We start from the raw sequence: 19,016 nt of genomic DNA, 5'->3' as shown, positions 1-19,016 counted from the left end.
TGTGTGGCCCAGTGTGGTCCCATAACGGACCCCCAGAGAGGGCAGGAGGGCTTTTGAGCAGGACTGGGCTATATAGCCCGCAGGCCCCCCCCTCTCGACCCCCTCGACCCCATCCGGGGACCGCCGCTGGCTAATGAGCATTCGGAGTGACAGGGCTTTGGCACGTTCCGAGGTCGGAGATGTAGCCCATCTGTGCTTTCAAGTTTGGGACTTTAAAAAACTTTCTTGTGGTTAAAAGGAAAAAAAAAGGAGGGGGGGCGGACGAGAAACTGGCTTGTTCTGAGAGTAGTATTTGTACATGTGGGTCTGGGAACTGGAGTCTTGGAGCTCCTCTCTCTCCCTGATAAAGGTAGGGGTCTCTTCTACATCTCTCCTGTGTGGGAGAGGCCTGTAGGGTGGGCGTTTGAAGTGTTGAGGCGTTGTGGGATCTCCTAAGCTGTTCAGCCACGTACCTGTCTCCATGCAGAGAAACAAGGTCATAACATGAGGATGCCTTTTCTGGGGGTGACGCAGGTGTTGCCTCCTCCAGAAAGTTTTCCTGGACTGGTCAGAAAGCCAGGGACCCCTATGGTGATCCCTCTTTACCTGCCAGCCCCACTCCGCCCCTGAAAACCAGCCCTGGGGAACGTGTTCTGCCTGTGTGTTGTGCCGTGAGATGGGTAGTCAGTCAGCCTGCCATTCTGCAGTGTTGGGGGGTGGGGTGGTGGTGGGAGAATTGTGCATAATTTCCAACAATGGACTGCACAAATCATTTATATTTAGCTGAGGAATGCAGCCAGAGAGAGAGAGAGAGGGTCACACCAGCTTCCTACCGCTGGCCTGGTCCTGGCCCGGCCCGTGCAGCTGGGCTGTGGGTTGGGGATGAGTGGGGGAAGAGGACGGGGGTGGGTCACACTTGAAGCGTGATTCAGTTCTGCTCTCCCTCATTGAAGACCTCTTCAGAAGACCCTGAACAGCTGAGAATGGGCCCGCACGGAGTGAGATGGTTTATTATTTTTTTGTCTCACTTAATCATATTTTAATCATCTGGTAGGACTCTTTAAATTGACGAACAGATACTGAATATTAACAGTAAGTAATGTGTATAAAGTCATTTGCAGCTGGCCATATGCTGCATATAATTTGGTTTGATTAGTATGTATTCTTGTGAAGTGTATGTTACTTTGAATTGCCTTTTTATAGATGAGGAAAATGAGAATAAATATTCCCTCAGTGGTTACAAGATTCATGAAGTGCAATAAGCAAATTTGGCTCCAGGGCTTGCTCCTGACCCCTTATCCCGAGTGTCTGCTGCTCCTTGTCTTAGCCTGGTTCCCACCTGTTTGTGCAACCTTGGGCAATTACTGCCCTTTCAAACTCTCCATTTTGGAGGGGACACTGGAGTAAGATGTATCTAGAGGGACCAGCAGGTTAAGCCTCCACCTGCCATGCTGGCATCCCACACGGGCACTGGTTCAAGACTGGCTGCTCCACTTCTGATTAGCTCCCTGCCAATGTGCCTGGGAAAGCAGTGGAAGATGGTCCAAGTCTTTGGGCCCCTGCTACCCATGTGGGAGACCTGGAAGAAGCTCTAGACTTGGCTTCAGCCTGGCCCAGCCCTGGCCGTTGTGGACATTTGGGAAGTGAACCAGCGGATTGAAGATCTCTCTCTCTCCCTCTCCCTCTCCCCTTATCTCTCTGCTACACTGCTTTTCAAATAAATAAAAAATAAAATCTTAAAAAACATAGATGTTTCTAGAATCTATTCCAACAGTGGATAACTAAAAGTGTAAGATGAATGATAGCAGCAGCCAGTCAGTCCCTTAACAAATGTGCCTCATTTTAAAAGAAAGTTTTATTGTGAGAAAAAGTATAATGTAACATTTAGCATCTTTGACATTTTTTTTTTTATTTGACAGGTAGTTATAGACAGCAAGAGAGACAGAGAGAAAGGTCTTCCTTCTGTTGGTTCACTCCCCAAATGGCCGCTAAGGCTGGAGCTGCACTGATCTGAAGCCAGGAGCCAGGTGCTTTTCCTGGTCTCCCGTGCGGGTGCAGGGCCCAAGGACTTGGGCCATCCTCCACTGCCTTCCCGAGCCACAGCAGAGAGCTGGACTGGAAGAGGAGCAACCGGGACAGAATCCGGCGCCCATATGGGATGCCGGTGCCATAGGCGGAGGAGTGAGCCACGGCACCGGCCCCATCTTTGACATTTTTAAGTGTACAGTAGGATTAAGTATAGGAGGGTACCTCAAAAAGCTCGTGGAAAAATGGGATTAAAAGTATGAGTTTATTTTGGTGCAAAAATGTTTCCCTATATGGAAACTGTGTAGTATGAAAAGGCATATGGATTTCAAAAATGTTATTGTAGCCAGGTGAATTCCCACCTTCCAGTCCGTCTTCTGTGAATGCCTTGAAGTATACTTGCTTTCATGTGGCCGGGCCATAGGTCTCAGAACTTTCCATCTTGCAAAACTGAAACCATAGGCATTAAACTACAATTCCTGTCTCCCCTCCTCCCAGCCTCTGGCAACCACAGTTCTTCGCTCCGTGTAGTGTGCTTCATTAAGCACACAGTAGGAGCTTTATTCACTGCCGCTCTTCGGGAACTAATAAAGGAGAGTAGTGGAGAAGCAGCAGTGGGAAGCCCCGGGGCCTGAGCTGGCTGACTGGCGAGCCTTCCCCATCCCTGTGTGTGCCCCCAGTGCCAGCTGGTACCGGTGCAGGAATGTGTGAGTAGGTAAGGCCTTGGGCTAGTGCCTTCACCTCCTGGGCCCCAGCTTCCTGCACGCAAGACAAGGCTGACAATACCAAATTCTCAAGGCTGTGGGAAGGGCACTGAGATAATGTATGGGAAGCACATAGCTTCGGGCCTCATACGCAGCAGGTGTGCAGTAAACGGTGGCTGTTATTTATAACCTAGCCAGGGATACTGGACTGATCGGCTTGGAACAAGAGAAGACAAGACTTCTTTTCTTCTGCCGTGAAAGCCCGGGCCTGCTGTGTTGCCATCCCCACTGACTCAGACGGTGTGGATCTAATCCAGGTGCCTTAGCGTGGCACTGGGCAGCCTTCTCCAGCCCAACCTGTCTGTCTAGCTTTATCTCCCACTCTTCTCCTTCCAGGAACCCTTGGTTCCAGCCAGACTCATCTCCCAAGCCTGCTGCACTCATTCTTTCTTTGCCCCTTTGTTCATACTGTCCCCCCTTTCTGGAATGTTCTCCCCCTTTCCATTCTTCCTCAAGACCCTGCTCATGCTGGAACTCTGGTCACGAAAGCCTTCCCTGGCTGCCCACCACAGACGAGCCTCTTTTTCCTCAGAATTCCTATGGCATTTAAAAATTTCTTTGTTGAAGAGGCAGAATGAGAAATGTGGGGTGGGGGGGAGACTCCCATCTGCTTGTTTATTCCCCAAATGCCTGCAATGGCTGGGGCTGGGCCAGGGCCAGGTCAAAGCTGAGAGCTGGGAACTCCGTCCAGGTCTCCTACATGGCTGGCAGAAGTCCAGTCACTGGAGCCATCATCACTGCCTCCCAGGGTCTGCGTTAGCAGGAAGCTGGCATTAGGAGCTGGAGCTGAGTGCTGAATCCAGGTACTTGCACGTGGGATGCAGGTGTCTAAACCACCACGCTAAGTGCCCGCTCCTCCTGTGGTATTCTGTCTTCCTTCCTCCTGGCTTTTCCACACTGCCTTGGATAATTCTCTAGTGAGCTCCACAAAGTGCCCTCTGTGTCACATGGACATGAGGCTGTGTTCTGATGCTACGTAAGAAAAAGTACACGTGCTTTTCTTCATGGGGCTTATGTAGTCCAGTGACAGATCAGAAAGGGGGCTCACAAATGACAAAAGTACAAGGTGAGTGGCTTCTGCGAGCAGACTGTTGTGTGGGTTCGAACGTGGATCAGGCACGCTGACCAGGGGGCCATGCTTTCTGCGGCAGCTGGTGAAGACACCGCCCTGGGAGAGCGGCGGCGGGCATTTTAGCAGAGGGAGGAAGGCTGTTTGAGGACGAGCCCTGGGAAAGTGCTGGGGTGTGTGCATAGCCCTGTTGGACTGATGTGGGGGATGCGTATGGAAAAGCTGATGGAGAGAGGCTGGACAGGTGGACAGTGGCTGTATTGTGGGTGGCTTCAAATGTGCAGCCAAGGAATTCTGTCCATCCATGCATGCATTCAAGAGAAATTGAGTGCCCACCGGGTGCAGACACTGACCTGGGCTGGGGAGCCTACAGTCAACCTGGGAATGGGGAAGGTTGAGACAGGGGCCACGAAACAGGGCTGGGCTCAAGGAGAGTGCTTCTGGGGTCTGTGAAGAGGGGAATCGTGGTGGGGACAGCGGCTGGGCAGCTGTGAGGCCTGGGGAAGAGGGAACAAATGACGTATTTTAGAACTAGCCCACGAGCGTTTGGGAATTGGTTGGATGGGGCCAAAAGGAAAGGATGAAGGGGTGGTTGGGAAAACGCGATGCTACTTGCTGTTTCCTGTGGGTGCCCTGGTTTCTCCAGCTAGACAGGCAGCAAGCCGCCCCAGGGCGTGCCTAGACCCTGAACTCACTGCGAAGAGGCACAGGGCGGATGCCTGATGTTCTTCGGAAATGAGTCTTGCAGGTGTAGACTCCAAGCACGTACCCCCAGCAATATTTGCACACGGGCCTGGCTTTCTCCGGAGTCATATTTCCGTGGCACATCACATGTTTCCTCTGTGTGTCCTCACACCCTGAGCTAACTGCCCTTTCAGCTTCTGCTGCAGCTTTATCTGTCGTTGGATGCCAGTTTCCTACTGAGTGTTTACTGCTCCACAAACGTAACTTTGCGTGGGGTAGCAATGAAAACAACAGAGTGGCCTGTTCCTAGCAGCCTGGCGTTGTGTGTGTGACTCAAGCTCATTTCTCAGTGAAGTTTGGGCCACTTTTGAGTGGTCAAAATTGTAAATGTTAAATCTTCCGATGGGAAGCCTCTACCCAAGGGATGGCAAATATGTTGCATGGATACTGTTACTTTTTTAACTGCCCATGGCAGACATCACTAATCGATCACAGCTGTCAGCCCTGCTGGGCCAGAGCTTAGGTTCTGCTCATCATGCTTTAGGCACCCACCACCAGCTGAGTGGAACTGGCACAACAGCTGGCAGCTCTTTGCCATTTCTGGCCATCTCCATTTGCGGAGCGAGCAGGTTCTCAGTGGGAGACTGCTGCCCAAAGGGTGGTCATCATTGCTGGACAAAATTCGCCCTTGGGTGGCTGCATAGCAAAGTGATGAGCCTGTTTTTAATTTTTCTACAGGAGTATCCTGGAACCTCTTCTTTCCCGTCAGCAGCCAAGGTGTGTGCAGACAGTTCAAAGAACACAGGTCAGCGGTTAGTCTGGGTTCATGGTGTGGTGTGGCCTCTGGAAGTCTGTGTGTTCTGAACTATGGGGTCTTGCCCTTTAACTGTGGGTGGGGGAGGATGCACTAGGTTGCTGACATTTTCTAGATGGTTCTCTGCCTTCCCTCTTGACTTTGAACCTAGGAGCTCTTTCCAATGCGCTCTGGGGCCCTGAAGAGAACCACTCTGTGCCCAGCGTTTCTGATTGGCAGTGGACCCTGTGAGTTCTTAGTTTCTTTCTTGGCCACCCTGATTGTGGTGGAGGAAGCCTAGGGAAGTAGGAGAGGCCAGTAGCTTCCTGCTTCCCATTGGCTTCCCCCTCAGCAGGCCAGACAAGGAGCCGTGGGAATCCTTGCAGGTCTCCATTCCTCACTGGGGGGCCCAAGGTAGCAAGGCCCCTGGCTCTCAGCTTATCCTCATCTCCGTGCCTCCAGGCTCCTGCGGTCTTGCTGACGGCTGCTGCTTTGTTCCCAGCACTTGCGCAGGATGCCCCTGCTGAGCCAGAGCCTTCAGGAGCTGGGAGGCAGCAGGGTGTGCACTGTGCTGTGTGCACTGTTGCTGGTTCAGGTTCCCTGGGGGTGCTGCTTACAGACCTGGGCCTTTTTATGTTTTAATTTATGTGCATTTTAGCCCGTGGCTTCTCCCTGCTGGGTGATTTGTAAATCTCTTACCTTCTGTGAACTCAGCCACGTGGTCGTGGTCGGTGGAGGAGGGAGGGGCGGCTGGGCTTCCAGCTGGGATCCTTTGGTGGCCCACAGTGGCCCTGAGCCTCAAGTTGTCCTGCTATACTTTGCGCGGGACACTTTGCCCCAGTTCTCAACCCTTATGTATGTCCACAGTGGCTTTAATTTTGTTCTGTTGGACTATGGTGTACATCTCTTTTTGCCTGCACTACGGTGCCGTGCAGCAGCAATTGTGGGTTGTCCTGCACGGCAACCACGGCCTCGTGCCCCGGTCTCGAGTTGGGTGCAGCAGGGATGGCAGCCCAGGTGTTCCGAGTCGGCAGCACCTGCCCTTGCCGGGGCAGACCTGCGGCCTGCTGGGCTCGGCCTCCGGGAGCCCTCTCCAGGCCCCTCCCCGAGCCTGCTGGCGGCAGGAATGCGTGCGCTCCCGTTTTAAGTCTTCCTCCCGCCTCCTCGGGCCTGCAGGGGTGTCTGCTTTCAGTCTCGCAGCTCTGGGATTTGGGGCACTGCCTATGGTTGCTCTGTGCAGTGAGCCAGGCGCAGGGGCCTGGGCCGAGGGAAAGCAGTGTGGTGAAGGTCACACTGCAGAGAAGAGAGGACTCTGGGACAAGGGAATGGCGGCCCTGCTGTGCGCACATCCTGCCCTGCACAGATCCTGTGTGTGTGTGTGTGTGTGTGTGTGTGTTGGGGGGTGGCGTGGGGGAGGTGCCTAGGAGCCTGCCTGGCCCTGGGAGACACCCAGCCTCTGGCTTCTCCAGCCCCATTTAGGCTGATGGCTGTCTACCCTTCTGTGCGACTGTGTTGAAGCAAGGGACACCTGCGTGCAGGACTGTGCAGGCCCTGTCCCCTCTCATAGCTGCATGGCTTGGCCATTTCTTGTCCTGAGCTTGGGCCTCTGCAGGGATGCCCAACTGTGGGGTGAGGGTGGTCTCATTCCTGACCCCTGGGCCTGTGTGACCTCTGGCAAGGGAGTTGCTGTCTCAAGTCTCTTTTCTTTCCTGTGGGCCAGGGGGCCAGGTGACTGTGGCTAAGGTTCCTTATAGCTCCAGGACGTTTCCCAGGTAGGGTGACCTGTTTCCCTGGTGGGATGACCTAGGCTTGCAGCGTTGGCGTTGGAGGAGGGGCCAGCGGGGGAGCCAGGCCTGGGCTTTGGCTCCCAGGCCTGCAGAGGAGCGAATGGGGTTAATAAGTAAACCTGGTTTCTGATAGGAGTCAGCTGGCAGTGGAGGCTGTTAACAGAAGTGGTCGCCTGTCCCTGGAGCCGGGTTCTGCCGCCTGACTCCAAGCTGTGCTGCGTCTTTCGGGTTAAATGCCCGCCTCCTGCTCTGACTGATGCAGCTAGGAGCTACAGGGCGCCGTGGCTGCTCTCCAGCCCTTCAGGTTAATAATTTCAACTTCAGTGAGAGCCGCAGCATAATGAAGAGACTCTGGGTACGGTTCAGCTCTCGCAACACTCAAGCAAAAACCCAGCCTGAGCCTGGCCGGGGCTTCGTGAGCGCCACTCCCTGTGCAGCTCAGCCCGCACGCTGGAGCCAAGCATGGAGTCCTTTGGGACTGTCCTTCCCCTCACAGTGGCTGGCCGGAAGTTGATTATATATAAGATTTCAACATTTTTTGTACCCAAATAAACATTATTTAGTTCCGTTTTGAAGCCCCCTCCTACACTGAATATTCACTTTCTCAGAGTCTCATGATCAATTCTACCATCAGTGGCCAGCATTTGTTCAAACGCTGGGTCTTGTGCCGGGAGCAGGAAAGGGTGGGGAGCCGTCCAGGGGTCTCCAGGGTCAGGAAGCTCAGTGGATGCCCCGAGAGTCCCCTTCCCTTGTTGGGGAGGCTTGGCTGGCACTGCAGGAAGCACCGAGGGTCCCGTGGTTTCCGGTGCAGGATCTTGGCAAGGCCTTGGCCTCGGCCTTAGTAACTTAGGACCACTGCTAACCCATATAGTCCCTTTCCCACGAATTTGAAAAAGGCCCCTTCCTCATGTTCAAAACAAAAATCAGACACACAATGTAGCATCCGAGCCCTGGGGGCCGTGGCCCTGGCAGTGTGTACACTGATGTCACGGGGTAGGCCTGTTGCCAGTGGACTTGTTCTGAGCTCATCCACTCCCAGGGCAGGGATGTCAGGTTCAGGGCTGGCGCAAGGGCCTTTGGAACAGAGGTCAGGTGGGGAGACTCGCTCAGAGTGGGGTTGGAGCAGGAGATGGCCGTGCATGAGTGAGTGTGTGTGCCTGTGGTGGGAATGTCCCCTCCAGAGAGGGTAGGGTAGCATCTGAACATAGGACCTATTTCCTCTCCCCTGGGCCCCTGCCGCTGTGAGCAGCCAGGGTTTTAGGGTCCCAGGCTCTCCGGCAAGTCCCCGGGGTGCAGGAGTGGAGCCTGATGGGAGGGCTCCAGGGGGCAGGTGATGAGGGACTGTATTTCTGGGTGTGTGAACCTGTGGAAAGTCATGTTTTAGTTTAGAGAAAATGAGGCCCAGGACTGGGCATGCGATTTTCCACTTGTCTTAATCCTGAGAGATTCTAAGCAGCTTTGTTTAAACACTGGATGCATAGATTACAGAGCCCCGAGTGAGGAAAAGCTGTGGGTTCCCAGGGAGGCAGTTGGGTCTGCAGCCAGGTTTAGCTCTGTTTGACCATTGCGTATGCGTGCGGTGTGCGGGAGCCGGCTGGGGAGGGCACTGCCTGCAGCATCACCCTGATGTGAGTCACTCACAGTCAGCAGCCTGACTGGTCGGTGCCCACCGAGTGGTGGCTGGGCCTGGCTGTGAGCAGAGAGAGGACGCAGGGTTGGAACTACCCGTCTCAGCTCTACTTCCCTTGCACTGCTGCAGGGATGGGTGGGAGTAGTGTGGCAGTGGGGAGCCAGGAGTGACAAGTTGGAAGGGACGTGTTAAGAAAACTCATCTTATAGCAGAATTTAAGATGGAGTTTTTTTTTTTTTTTTCTCTAAAAGATTTATTTATTTGAAAGGCAGAGTATCAGAGAGGAGAGAGAGGTCTTCCATCTGCCTGTTCACTCCCCAGTTACCTGCAACAGCCAGGAACTCCAACCAGGTCTCCCATGTGGGTGGCAGGGGCCCATTGGACCATCTGCCACTGCCTTCCAGGTGCATTAGCAAGGAGCTGGATCAGAAGTGGAGCAGCTGGGACTCAAACCAGGCACTCTGATAAGGGGAAGCCACCGTTACAGGTGGCGACTTAACCTGCTGCCTCACAATGCTGGCCCTTCAAGGTGAATATTTGAAAAAGCATCTTTTCATAAAAGGTTGCAAAAACAATACAAACTCATTATAATTTTCAAGCATTACACATATTGTGCAAAGGGGAAAATCACCCAGGATCCCGCCCTTCAGAGATAATCACTGTTAATGCTTTGGTTTACATCCTGTCCTGATATTTTTGTGCTAGACTAGCATGTAGCCGTCCACCTTTTTATCTTGTCAATTTCCACAAATAGAATTGTGTTAGACTTGCTGTTTTGCAGCTTCTCTAGGCCCTCTTTCCACATCAGTGCCTACGGAATGACCTCATTCTTTTCAATAGCTGTGTCGGGTTTGCACCCATTATCTGTGCGGCGTGACAGACGACCCTAACATGGACTGGATTAGCACAACCGCCATTTATTTACTCGAAACTGTGTGGGTTAGCCGTGCGGATCGGGCCCAGCTGGGCTCGCCTGAGCTTATTAACACGGTGGCAGTCAGCCGGTGGCTGTGCAGGGCCTGGGTGGCCCACAGGAGCCTCACTCACATACCTAGTAGTCCAGGCTGTCTCTGGCCGGGCCTCCCTCCCTTCCACGTGGTTTCTCACTATTGAGGAATCTAGCGTTGGAGGTGAAAATGAAATCTGTGAGACCTTATGTAGGCTAGAAGCCGAAGCTGCCCAAATGCAGTAATCATCTTCTCTCTGGTGAAAGCAAATCACAGCGCCAGAAGCAGGAAGGCCATGGTGGGAAGAGACTCCACCCACCTCTGGCTGTCTCATCAAAGGGACGTGTGTACAGGCACGGCAGGGGGTGGATGTGCAAGCTCTCCCTACATACAGAAGGAGAAACTCTGGTGATAGAGCCCACAGATCTCTGGGAGACTGCACCCCTCCCCCTTCTCCAGCCCTCAGCTTGCTCCAGATGGTCAGCACTGGCTAGGGCCGGACGCTCGAGTCTTCCTGTTGGGTTTCGGTGTGGTTTGAGGTGGATTCGTGGTGTTTGTGTGGCAAAGCAGTTTGGACTTTGTAGTCGACTGCTCTTGGAGCTGGAGGGGTCAGCCCTTCCCGCCCCAGCGCTTGGCACCATGGTGCCCCCTGCTAGTTTTCAGGGCATCTCTGAAACACACGAGCCAGTGAGTGACAGCTCTTGCACAAAGCCAGCTGGACAGTCCAAGTCCAGGCCTCTGCTAGGATTTCATTCATTCCTTTGCCCCAGGAATACAGCACCTGCTGTCCACCAGCCTTCCTCCCCGGGCCTGGGTCTGCGCCATGCACGGGCCATGCCCTTTGTTTTCGGGCACTTGATGTTTGGGCTGCCCAGCAGGTACTGTTTTGATAGTTTTATGATCACTTGCCTTGATAGCTCTTCCCTCTTGTGAACTGCCACAAATGACGGGGAGGCAGGAGGAGGCAGAGGGAGAGCGAGCCCTGGGCTGTTAATGAATCCCTGGGTCCCAGCTGGAGGCTGCTGTCTCCCCAGCCTGGCTCATTCATCAGCTGTCTGTCTGCCGGAGGTACAGGCTGACCCCGCCGAGCCTCACCTTCCCGGCACGCCAGCGTCCTCTGCCTGACACCTGCCGGGTGGTTTGTGCAATCGTCAGGTCGGAACAGCGGCCCGGTGGGCCTTCGCTTCTGAAAACCCCGTGGTGTTTGCTTTTCTCCCTGCTCCCTCTCAACAGCTCTTGGAAAAGCAACATTTTGTGGCTGAAAAGCAGCCCGCAGCTCAGCCTCTCGGCCGTCCAGCTCCTCCCCTCCGCCCTGGGAAACCTGGCGTTGCCAGAGCAGAGCGTTCCGCGGCCTGGCTCCATGGCAGCAAGTCACAGCCCCCCTCCCCCGCAGTGCTCCTGCAGCATCTGGGTGACTCGAGGGCACCGCGCTGTGCTACTGTGGGCTCGTGAGGGTTGATCAGCTTACAGGCTCAGTGCTTGCCAGAGCTCTGTGCTGATGGAAACTTGCAGGGCCGCCTCTGCAGGCCCTGGAGAAATCTGGCATCGCAGGCAAAACAAGAAAACTCAGCAACTCCTTTTAGTCAAGGAATTGGAAAAACTGGATGGAGGTCCACAGCCTGCTCCCACGGAATTTGCTAGCTCGGGGCGTACTCTAGGTGAGCTCCTTCTAAGCAGAGACCTGGAGGCCAGCTCTGATCCTTGATTGCTCTGCTCCTGTCGCCCCTGCTCTGTTACTGGCTGCCCGTGGCTGCATGCTCACGAGTCGTAGCATCAATTAATAAAACGTGATTATCGAGCACTCTGATTCCTCAGGGAGCTGAGGCATCTTTGGGCTGAAAGGTGAGAGAGCTTCGGCCAAGTGTAGGGATAGGTGCACCCTCGGCTGTTTCTATTTGGGGCTGCAGACTGCCTTTTTCTGTTTTGTCCCGTTCTCTCATATTCCCCCAGGACTCCGTCCCACAGCACCCGGGAGTGGGCTCTGAGGGCAGCAAGCCAAGTAGGAAGAGGAGATGAGATTGTTACAGGTGCTGCCAGAGCTCTATGTCTAGGACTTGAAAGAGGGACCTGCTTTTTTCAAAAAAGATTAATTTATCTGAAAGGCAGAGTGAGAGAGAGAGAGAGAATCTTCTTCCATCTGCTGGTTTACTCCCTAAATGGTGGCAGCAGTCAGGGCTGGACCAGGTCGAAGTCAGGAGCCTGGAACTCCATCCAGGTCTCCCATATGGATAGCAGGGGCCACCCTCAGCTGCCTTCTCAGGCATGTTAGCAGGGAGCTGAATTGGAAGCAGAGCAGCTACCAGTGCTCATATGGGATGCTGGTGTCACAGGCGGTGGCTCAACTGCTCTGCCACAATGCCATCCCCGATGGGCCTGCCTTAACTCCACTGGGAAGGCTCACTGCCTCCCAGTTGTACCGAATTTGACATAAAAAATGACGTTCCCCAGTTTCATCATCTGCTTACCTACTGCCTGTCCCAATGATCCTCAGTTGTGTGACAAATTCAATGTCCCTCTAGGGACCAGGATTGTCTTCCCCAAAGAGTGCTTACTGGACTGTGCCTTGGCTTCCTGGGATAGCTTTTTAAAGAGGACAGCAGCGGCAGTCTCGGGACTATGTGTTTGGCTTTCCCAGGGCTGGAGGTGACGGGAGGTGATTCTCTGGCCAAGTGAGAGTGAGCAAGACCACCACTGCGTCCAGGCTTGGGGGAGCTGCTGCATGCTCATAGCTGGTCTTTGGCTTGGACGCTGCAGGCTGGGACAGCTGAGGCAGGCAGGCCTCTGCTTCTGAGGAGTGCCCACCCTGGGCAGCTCCCATTCACACTGACCCCGACACATGGGAGAAGCTTTCAGTCCTGGAGTTGGAAGATCCAAGTCATACACGTTGTCTTTTCTGTGAATGCTTTGGAGGCCCCTGGCCTTTGGGAGGCGATAGCAGTTGTCAGAGCTGCTTGCACTAAGAGAGAAAGCCACGGAGTTGTCCTCAGTTCTGGGGGGACTGGATGACAGCCCTGTTTCCTGGGCACACACTGTTGCTGGCTCTGGCTGTGCTCATCGGCTGATGTGGACAGAGTGGACCTTGTCCTCGAGGGCTGTTGGGGAGGGCAAAGAGGCTCTGTAGTGGGAGGCCCTGACGCTGGGGCAAGGCAGAAAGTGGAAGGTGATTCTTTGGGCTGCAGGCCTTTGTCCTTGAGTGGGTGGCGTGAGCCTGGTGTGCTACGCTCCTGGCCTGCCATCTCTGTGGGGGAAGGAAGAGCATTGGACAGGCGGGGTCAGCTCTCTAGCTCCCCAGTGAGAGACAGTCAGTCCCTGGGCACTTGCAGGCCGGTGGGGAAGGATCAGCTGCAGAAGCGGAACAGTGGCTCCGGCTGCCCAGGGCCACCCTTGACCTGATGTGAGCGGGTGTGGGGAAGGGAGGTGTGGGATGTATCGGATGCAGATTGCAAGAGTGCCCGACGCACGGTAGGCTCAGAGACATTTGCTGATGGTAAGGAGGAAGGCGATGGTGAGTCACACGAGGGGAAAGAAAACCGAGTCAGCCACGCTTTGAGGGACTGTGGGGAACTCATCCCACCTTGAGCGTGGTTGCCTGACGCTCGGGGGACGTTTGTTCTTGTGCATGCTCTTTCGTCTTCAGGCATCTTCTCTTTTATTTTTTTAATTAATTAATTTATTTGAAAGGCAGAGTTACAGAGAGGCAGAGGCAGTGAGAGAGAGAAAGATCTTCCATCCGCTGGTTCACTCCCCAAATGGCTGCAACTGCCAGAGCTGTGCCGATCCGAAGCCAGGAGCCAGGAGATTCTTCTGGGTCTCCCAGACGGGTGCAGGGGGTCCTTGGGCCATCTTCCACTGCTTTCCCAGGCCATAGCAGAGAGCTGGATCAGAAGTGGAGCAGCCGGGACTCGAACCGGCACCTATATGGGATGCTGGCACTGCAGGTGGTGGCTTTACCTGCTATGCCACAGCGCCAGCCCCAAGGCATCTTCTCTTGAAATGCAGGGGTGGCCTGTTTTCCAGCTGTGGTGCTACCCCTGCAAGACATTTGGGAAGTGAGATCTTTGGGGAGGCTGGGGTGTCGAGCCAACCACAGGCTCCTGGCTGCCTCTCCCTGCGGCACTGCCTCCAAAGGGAGTTCCCAAGCATTTTCCTTCTGCAAACCTTTCCGAATGCTCCGCAGAGCAGAAGGCTCCAAGGGTTGCCCTCCCCGACCAGTGCTCGCCAGTATTTGCTAAGAAGTCCTCACGGGCATCGCTCTGCAGGGTGGGTGGCACAGCCTTACGGAACACCTGAGAAGCCCGGATCTATTTCGTGGCAGTGGTTGTTTTAAATCAAGTGTCTGTGTGCTTACTCTTAAAGTTTTTACTTATTTATTTGAGGGGTGGGGGCTTGGCGGAATCTTATCTGCTGGCTCACTCCTTAAGTGCCCATGAGCCATGAGCCCAATCTGAATCTCACACATGGGCGCCAGGGACCCAGACAGCTGAGCCATCACCAACTGCCCCTGGCTCCCAGGGTGTGCGTTAGCAGGAAGCTAGAATTGGGAACAGAGCTGGGACTTATCCAGTTACTCCATTGTGTGATGCGAGTGTCCCAAGTAGTGTTTTAACTGTTATTCCAAACACCTGCCCCTTTAATGCATTCTTCCTTTTTTTTTTTTAATTTTTATTTACTTATTTGAGAGGTAGAGCTACAGAGAGAGAGAGACAGACAGAGAGAAAGGTCTTTCATTTGCTGGTTCACTCCCCAAATGGCTGCAACAGCCGTAGCTGGGCCGATCCGAAACCAGGAGCCTCTTCTGAGTCTCCTGTGTGGGTACAGCGGCCCAAGGACTTGGGCTATCTTACACTGCCTTCCCAGGCCATTAGCAGGGAGCTGGATCAGAAGAGGAGCAGCTTTGGACTTGAACTGGTGTCTGTATGGGATGCTTGTGCTGTAGGCAGAGGCTTAGCTTACTACACCACAGTGCTGGCCCCCTTAATGCCTTCTTGATTCATGTCTGGACCAAGGCATAGGTGCTGCCATATTCTAAACCCAGTGGTCCAGGGACTGGCCTGTGGCAGATTGTGCAGCCATCCCCATGCATCCTACTCCTCAGGACTCCAAACAGTTTGTGTTTGCGCTGCCCGGAGAGCTGAGTTCCAGGCTCAGGACTCCTGCAGCCTTTGCTGGTGTTCTCTGATGGGCAGGGCTGTCACTAATGCCTCACTTGTTAAACCTCTCGTTGCACATCGTCTCTCTTCCTTTGGGAGAGCTGAGGCCTTGCTGTTCCTTTTGCTGCTGTTTTTTCTGTTTTCTCGTCACCTGGCATCTCTTGGGCACACAGATATTTCTTAAAGAATGAATACTGCACTTAATGATCAGAAAAGAAATGTGTCCCTAATCGCGACCATTTCCTCATGACAGTTGAGAGCGTGTGCTTGTTTTTTTTTTTAAGATTTATTTATTTATTTGAAAGTCAGAGTTACACACAGAGAGAGAGGCAGAGAGAGAGAGAAAGAGGTCCTCCATGCGCTGGTTATCTCCCCAGATAGCCACATGGCCAGAGCTGAGCCAATCCGAAGCCAGGAGTCTCTTCCGGGTCTCCCACACGGGTGCAGGGGCCCAAGGATCCGGGCCATCCTCCATTGCCCTTCCAGGCCACAGCAGAGAGCTGGATTGGAAGAGGAGCAGCCGGGACTCGAACCGGCACCCATATGGGATGCTGGCGCCTCAGGCCAGGGCATTAACCCACTGCGCCACAGCGCCAGCCCCAATGTGCTTGGTTTAACACCTTGAATTTTCACAGGGTGGGTGCTGGGTGCCACCATTAAGACACTGCATGGGATGACTGCATCCCATGTCTGAATTCTAGGCTTTGAGGCTCAGCTCTGCTCCCTGTTCCAGTTTCCTGCTGCAGATGATGGCTTAAGTGTGTAGGTCCCTGCCGCCCACATGGGAAACTTGGATTGAACTCCTGGTTTTGGCCTGGCTTAGCTCTGACTGTTGTGAGTGTTTGGGGCATGAACCAGCAGATAGGAGATTGCTATATCTCTGCCCATCTGTATCTTTGCCTTTCAAAAAAAAAATCCACTTTTTTTTTTTTTTTTTTTTTTTTTGACAGGCAGAGTGGACAGTGAGAGAGAGAGACAGAGAGAAAGGTCTTCCTTTGCCGTTGGTTCACCCTCCAATGGCCGCTGCTGCCAGCGCGCTGCGGCCGGCGCACTGCGCTGATCCGATGGCAGGAGCCAGGTACTTATCCTGGTCTCCCATGGGGTGCAGGGTCCAAGGACTTGGGCCATCCTCCACTGCACTCCCTGACCACAGCAGAGAGCTGGCCTGGAAGAGGGGCAACCGGGACAGAATCCGGCGCCCCGACCGGGACTAGAACCCGGTGTGCCGGCGCCGCTAGGCGGAGGATTAGCCTAGTGAGCCGCGGCGCCGGCCAAAAATCCACTTTTGTAATTGTGGGAGTTTGAAGTCTCTAGGGGAGGAGGCAGGGTTGTTGGAGCTTTTTCTTCTTCTTCTTCTTTTTTTTTTTTTTATTTGAAAGTCAGAGTTACACAAAGAGAGGAGAGGCAAAGAGAGAGAGAGAGAGAGAGGTCTTCCCAGATGGCTGCAATGGTTGGAGTGGCACTGATCCGAAGCCAGGAGCCAGGAACTTCTTCCGGGTCTCCCACACAGGTGCAGGGGCTCAAGGACTTGGGCCATCTTCTACTGCTTCCCCAGGCCATAGCAGAGAGTTGGATTGGAAGTGGAGCAGCCAGGACACAAACTGGCACCCATATGGAATGATGGCACTCCAGGTGGTGGCCTTACCCACTATGCCACAGTGCTGGCCCCATGGAGCTTTTTATGAAAGTGCTCTCGGCTTTGGGAGTGAGGGTTAAGCTACCTTCCCGAAAGAGATAGAGGAAGGCAAAGGAAGAGGCACCCACTGGTTGGAAGTTCCACACTTGGGGAAACTGAGGCAGATTTCCTAGTACATCCAGAAGTGAGCAGAGGCAGCCAGATGCAGGCTTCCTAGATCCTGGCCTGGATCGTGCCTCTTCTCTCTCCTCCCTCACCCAGGCCTGCTTCCCCTACCCAGCCACTCCCAGGAGCATCTCAGAGTTCCCCGCACCCTGTGTGTAAGGCGGCCTTGGAGGAAAACACGAACCCAAAATGGCCAGATCTGTGCGGACTTGGGAGAGGCACGTGTGGGGTTATTTTGGGTCAGGTGGGCCGGGCTCAGATTTCTCTGGCATTCCTGGCCACTGGCCTCTCAGAACTGACCAGAATGGAAGGACGATAAGAATCGAGGCTCCAGGAATAGCCCAAGAATTTGCTCATTCTTAACCCTGGGAAGAGGTGCTGCCCTACCCAGAGCCCACACAAAGATGGGGCTGAGGGAGGGTGACTGTCGGGGGAGGAGGAGAAGGAAAGTCCAAAACAACTTCCTCTTCCTCTCCTTCCTGCCTGGAGGAGGTGGGGGCAAGCACAGTGCCTGGCCCAGGGCCAATCTGATAGGGACCAGGACTTAGAGCCCAGAGGAATGTCTCTTCCAGCCCGGCCCCTGCCTCTTGGGGAGTTGCCTGGTGGTGTCTGTCTTAGGCAAGGGCCCCATGGCTTGGCTTCCAGACCTCAGGGAGCTCTCGTCCCAGACTCCCTGGTTGTGCAGTGCATATGGGGGAAATGCCAGGGGAGCAGCCACTCTGTGGTGGTTCAGGCCTCTGCGATGCCGGGAGGCCCTGTTTGCCCTGGAGGAGCTGCGGTGGACACGGGTGTGCATACTCCAGCCACCGTCCAGAGCAGTGCAGAGTGCCAGAGGGCAGGTGGACTGTGGCAGGCAGAGTGGGTCCGTGAGAAGAGTCAGGGCCCCAGCTGGTCCTAGGCAGGCCGTGTCACTTCTCTGGGTGTCAGAGGTTCTCAGGTATAAGGTGAGGAGTTTGTGGCCCTTTCTGCACCAAGGGTTAACTGCTTACAGGCGTGGGAGATGCAGGCCCTCCTCGGATGGACTGGATGTTTCTGTTGCCCCTGTCTCGGTCCTGACAAGGTCTACTGTTCTCCCGCACCCCACGGAGTGGGCAGCCGAAGGGCTCAAGTGTCCCTGTTCTGTTTGCTGCACTTGTTCGTGGTGACGGTCTATAATGCCAGACTCCTTGTAGCCCCTCCTCCTCTCCCACCATGCAGGCTGCCCCCCCCCTTGCGTGGAGGGCCCCCCCCCCCCCCAATCCTGCATTGTTTCATCTGGTGTTTGTCTTTCCATCCCCTCTCCTCTGGTTATATGGATAGTAGACCCTTTCCTATTGTCCTCTAGTTGCCTGTGTCTTGGTGATTTTCTTTCCATCATTTTTCTTTCTGGGCTTCACTTTGGGTCGTTTCTAATGCTGTCTTCAAGTGCACCGATCTTTCCTCCTGCAGCATCTGAATCAGTTGCTAATTAATCCCCTTGAGTATATTTTTCACTTTAAAATACTGAATTTTTACCTGTAGAGGTCCCATTTGTCTTTTGATTATTTCTCTCATCGTTACGTTTATGTTTTCCTCTATATGCTTGACCATAGGACTCTACTTATCACACCTGTTTTTTTAATCCTTGTCTACTGATTTCATCGTCACTATCATTTTTGGGTAAGTTCTGCTTTATTTTTCTTCTGGTTATGGGCCTTTAAAAAAAAGATTTATTTATTATTTATTTGAAAGGCAGACTTACAGAGAGGCAGAGAGAGAGAAAGGGAGAGACAGATCTTCCATCCACTGTCTCGCTCCCCAAATGGTCGTAATGACCGGAACTGGGCTGACCCGAAGCCAGTTGCCAAGAGCTTCCTCTGGGTCTCCCATGTGAGAGCAGGGGCCCAAGGACTTGAGCCATCTTCTACTGCTTTCCCAGGCACAGCAGAGAGCTGGATTGGAAGTAGAGCAGCCGGGACTTGAACTGGAGCCCATATGGGATGCTGGCACTACAGGCAGTGGCTTTACCTGCTATGCCACAGCGCTGCCCCCCCCCCCCCTTTTTTTTAAAGAAAAGATTACTTGAAAGGTGGAGTTACGGAGAGAGGGACACACACACATACACAGAGAGAGAAAGAGGGGGAGGGAGGGAGGGTGGGAGAGAGAGAGGTATCTTCCGTCTGTTGGTTCATTCCCCAGATGGCTGCGACATTCAGGCTAGGCTGAAGCTAGGAGCTTCATCCGGGTCTCCCGTGTGAGTGCAGGGGCCCCAGCACTTGGACCATCTTCTACCGCTTTCCCAGGTGCATTATCAGGGAGCTGGATCAGAAGTGCAGCAGCTGGAACATAAACTGGCATACGTATGGAATGCTGGCATTGTGGCGGCTTAACCCTACTGTGCCATGTTTTTATTTAACTCAAGGGCCATG

At 53.9% G+C, this 19,016-nt stretch overlaps 1 protein-coding gene across 4 annotated transcripts in view; it reads left to right on the top strand.

Annotated features, from left to right (window-relative positions):
• The window catches only part of TSPAN9 (tetraspanin 9), a 196,701-nt gene that overhangs the window by 476 nt on the left and 177,209 nt on the right, over positions 1-19,016 (top strand). For 2 of the 4 annotated variants that reach the window (XM_089303802.1, XM_070049360.2), the window contains exon 2: positions 5,260-5,326. The exons of 1 other annotated variant lie outside the window; for it this stretch is intronic. The gene's annotated coding sequence lies outside the window, so the exon portion shown is untranslated. The remainder of the gene's footprint in view (positions 1-5,259; positions 5,327-19,016) is intronic. One more of the 4 variants, XM_070049361.2, reaches the window with a different exon arrangement.

This window comes from Oryctolagus cuniculus, chromosome 9 (assembly GCF_051225735.1).
Source record: "Oryctolagus cuniculus isolate XC-2025 breed Fujian yellow rabbit chromosome 9, ASM5122573v1, whole genome shotgun sequence".
Lineage (NCBI taxonomy): Eukaryota > Metazoa > Chordata > Mammalia > Lagomorpha > Leporidae > Oryctolagus > Oryctolagus cuniculus.
Note: the sequence above shows the minus strand (reverse complement) of the source record. Positions and strands in the feature narration are given on the sequence as shown.